The sequence below is a fragment of the Eubalaena glacialis genome, chromosome 1, assembly GCF_028564815.1.
Source record: "Eubalaena glacialis isolate mEubGla1 chromosome 1, mEubGla1.1.hap2.+ XY, whole genome shotgun sequence".
NCBI classification, from domain to species: Eukaryota; Metazoa; Chordata; class Mammalia; order Artiodactyla; family Balaenidae; genus Eubalaena; species Eubalaena glacialis.
In genome coordinates this window covers 219,901,442-219,905,835 of record NC_083716.1, presented here as the reverse complement: position 1 = coordinate 219,905,835, position 4,394 = coordinate 219,901,442, and the positions used below count along the sequence as shown (strand labels likewise).

At 46.5% G+C, this 4,394-nt stretch overlaps 1 pseudogene; it reads right to left on the bottom strand.

Moving 5' to 3' along the window:
• Positions 1 to 668: 668 nt before the first annotated feature.
• Positions 669 to 1,350, bottom strand: LOC133091945 (elongation factor 1-alpha 1-like; annotated as a pseudogene).
• Positions 1,351 to 4,394: the final 3,044 nt, after the last annotated feature.

Below are 4,394 nucleotides of genomic sequence, written 5' to 3'. Positions count from 1 at the left end.
ATGAGTGGGTGTGCTATATGATCTCTCAGGATTCTTCCAGTCCAAATTTGCTAAAATTCTATACAGCTCTGAGATCTAGTTTCTCCTTCCGGAAGAAGCCCCAGTAAACCTCTCTTAACCTGAGCTTCCCCTCTGAGAGGGGAACCTGAGCCAAGGGCTTGAGGGCAGGAGGCTTAGTTTTTGAAGTGATCCCAGGAAACAGGAGTGAGGCAACAGGAGGAAGGAAATAAGGAGGGAAGGGAGGGAGGGAGGGAAGGAGGAGGGAAGGGAGGGAGGGAGGGAAGGAGGAGGGAGGGAGGGAAGAAGGCAGGCAGGTTAACACAAGAGTAAATTGTTGAGCTGGTCACCACAGCAGGAAACTGAGTTTTTTGGTTTTTGGTTTTTTTCTCATTAAACGTTTTAAATGGGTCTCAAATTCTGTGACAGATTTTCGGTCAAGTTGTTTCCATTAAAAAGTACTGATTTAAAAGCTAATAACTTAAAACTGCCACACACAAAACAAATGGTCCACAAAACATTCTCCTTTCCTTCCGAAGGTTTTACGATGCATTGTTGTCATTAACCAGTCTTTTTGCTATTAAACTTAAATGACCAGTTGAGACAAATGGTTCTGAGACCGTTCTTCCACCACTGATTAAGACTGGGGTGGCAGGTATTGGGGATAATGTTCATTTAGCCTTCTGAGCTTTCTGGGCAGACTTGGTGACCTTGCCAGCTCCAGCTCCCTTCTTGTCCACTGCTTTGATGACACCCACAGCAACCGTCTGTCTCATGTCACTAACAGCAAAATGGCCCAGAGGAGGATAGTCAGAGAAGCTCTCAACACACATGGGTTTGCCAGGAACCATATCAACGATGGCAGCATCACCAGATTTCAAAAATTGGGGGCCATCTTCCAGATTTGTCCCAGAAGGACAATCAATCTTCTCCTTCAGCTCAGCAAACCTGCAAGCAATGTAAGCTGTGTGACAATCCAGCTGTGTGACAATCCAGCACAGGTGCATATCCAGCACTGATTTGGCCTGGTTGGTTCAAGATAATCACCTGAGCTGTGAAGCCAGCTGCTTCCATCGGTGGGTCATTTTTGCTGTCACCAGCCACACTGCCACAATGAACATCTTCCACAGACACGTTCTTGACATTGAAGCCCACATGGTCCCCAGGAAGAGCTTCACTCAAAGCTTCATGGTGCAGGAAACCACTGTCTCACTGGTATCTTCTGAAGAGCCGTATAGAATGCACTCATAATTCCATGCTACAGAGGGATGGAAAGAGACGAACATTTTTCCGTCAGCTCCCATCCTGCTGGTCAGAGGCTGTCCCATGGCGGTTAACTCCCTCACCCTTCATGGTTTGCACCTCACCAATGACCAGGAGTTTCCTATACAGTAACATCAGAGAAGTGCCAGCAAGAAGCAAAGGATACAAGATGCAGCTTAGATGAGGACTGCTGGGGGCTCTGAGCTAGTTGCCTCCACAATAATCGTGTAAAATGTAGGCCAAGAGGATGTGCAATTAAGTTTTGCCAGATTTAACAAAAATACAATATGCTCAGTTAAATATGAATTTTCAAATCAACAATGTATGCAATATTTGGGACATGCTTATATTGAATAAATTATTCATTATTGATTTGAAATTCAAATTTGACTGCATTTCCTGTATTTTTTCCGACTACCCTATGTACAATGCACAATTGGGCACAGAAGGCAGGCCACACTAAGCCCCAGCCCTACCTCTCCAGTCTCCTTTAAGGACTTTGTCTATCTGCCTTGAAGATCTTTAAATTTCCCATTTCTCCATGCTTTGGATATAGAAGTAGCTCAATTATGACTGATGACCTGTGACTTCTCTGTACAAGGCAGGAGAGGTGGCAGGGAAAAAAATGCAGCCAGGTGAGATGAAATGGGACACAGAATTTCCAGTTCTTCAGGGACTCAAAGCCCAGGAAAGGAATCCTGTGCTTGACACAGATAAGACCTCATGCTGAGCAAATCCAGGAGGGTGCTGGACTCCCCACCATGCCCCTCCATGGCTGTGAGCATCTGCAACAATGCCAAGGCCTACAGGGAATGAAAGAACAGAAATACTAATTTTCATTAAAAATGAGGATATGAATGTCAAAAGCCAGTGTTTTTTTTACTGCAAATCCTTTTGTTTTCAGGCACAATTCTCTTCTCAAAAATACCAAATGTGATCATCTTAAAAACATTAGAGTTAGTAGATGTTTCTTACTTTGAGTTCAGGAATAAAAAAAAAAAAAATTAAGTGCTTAAGAAACAATACTATCTATATTTTTTTCTCGTAGCTTCAAAATTTCCAGAACTTTTACATTGTTCATTAGTGAGGTCTCCTCACCCTTGTGCTATCAGACGCCAGAATTCCCTCCTGCCCAGGTCCTTAATCTAACCAGAGTGACAGCTTCACTTGAATTCCTGGACTTTGTCCCTCATCCCTGGTGAGGATGAAGCTGAATTGTATTGAAGCTGTGTTTGCTATATTGGAACCTTGACTCTATCTCACACCCAGGGCCTCTGGACAAGAGGCTGAAGCTGCACGCTCACCTCCATATGGGATCAGCCCCATCAGTAGATGTCTGAGCTGTAAGAATTCCAGAGCATGGCTTCTACTGAGTCTTAGTTCCCAAAAGTGGGGTGGAAAGGACCATGGGGTCATCTTGGCGAGCCTCCTCATTCCATCAATGAAGATGCTCCGTCCCACAGGTAGTAGGTAACTGGTCCAAGATCCACACCTGGATTTTGCCATTCGACAGAATCAAGAGAAGAACCCAGTGCTCCTTCCATTACCCCTAGGACAGCCTCACCCCACTGCCCCATCCTTCCCTCTGATTGTATATTTGTGTTGTTCCACTGTGGCAGGAACTTAGGTGTGATAACAAACAGAGCTCCCCTACATAACCAACAGGGACCAGTTTTCAAAGACTACAACTGCAAACTTTTATTCTTAATGACTCGGAAGGCATATCAGAGCCTCATGTTGCCCAGGGCAGTAACCATGAACAGCTTCCTATAGAGGAAATCTGTATGCAAACCCTGGTTCTGTCATTTAAAATTCATGTAACTTTGGGCAGGTCACATAATCTTCTAGAACCCCAGCTTGCCTGAAAAATGGACAGGTGATCTCTGCCCAACTCATTGAGTTATCGTGAGGAGCAAATGACTTCCCGTGTCCCATGCAGTAGCCACATGTGGCTATTTAAGTTGAAACATAAATAAGGCAAAGTAAAAATTCAATTCCTTATCCACACAACATTTCAAGTGCTGAGTAGCCACATGTGACTAGCAGCTACCATACTGGACAGGACAGATATAAACACCATCACAGGAAATTCTATTGCACAATGTGGCACAAGGATACTCAAAACTCGCCTAAGTCCCTGGGTCCTTCATAGTTTAGTCCCAGCCTTCCTGCCCAGGTTCTTCTCCTGCCACACCCACCCATCTGCTCCCTTATATTCTATACCAAACCACATGTTCTTTCTGGCTGGTACTTCCACCTGATCATGACTTGTTTCATGTGGTTTTCCTTTGTTGAGAATGCCCTCCTTACCCTGTACCCCATGCCATTCTCTGCTCCTGTCTGCCTAGAAAACCTGCTCACCCCCTGGCCCAGTGCAAAAAGTTCCTTCTTGGAGGCAGTGTCCACAATGCTCCCAGAAGAAATCAGTCAATCAGTCCCTTTTCTCTGGATCCTCCATTGATGACCCAACTACAACCTCTACACCCTGAGACCTTTAATATGCTGGTCTCTGAAGCCCTTGAGGGCAAGGACTGGGTCTCATTCATCTTTGTTCCCCAGGGGTTTTGCCCAGTGCTGGGAAGAGTAGAGATCTTGGTTAATGTCAAGACCATGGATCTCATTTCGTGCTACCAGCATGCTCCCTCAGCACAGTGGTTCCCAGTGCTGCCTCAGTCTTAGTTACGTGCTTTCAAGAGAAAAGTTTCCCTACAGGCTGCTGGTTCCCCCTGAGCCAGGAAAGTTGTGGGGAGAAGCAGAGTTGGAAGCAGGAACTCGAGCCATGTCGGCGGCCATGGGGAAGAGGTCAGTTGAAGAAAGCAGGCTCTGAGGGGAAGAGCTGGTTCCTAGGAGGGAGGGGACGAGGACGGGCAGTCCCAGAACACACACGTGGACCATTCTCTCCCAGAGGAATACTCTCTGCCCAACCTCTCTGACAAGCAGCGCTGGCAGCTCTCCCAGCATCCCACGAGGGTATTCTCCTCAGGGCACTGCCCCACACACCTGTCCCACAGGCCCTGGGACCAGCAGAGCCTCCTGTGGCTGGAGCCCCAGTGTCAACTCCAGGACCTTCTTCCAAACGATTGCACCCATATGCCCTATTCCTCACTGCCTCTCCCACCGACATCTTCTCCTGT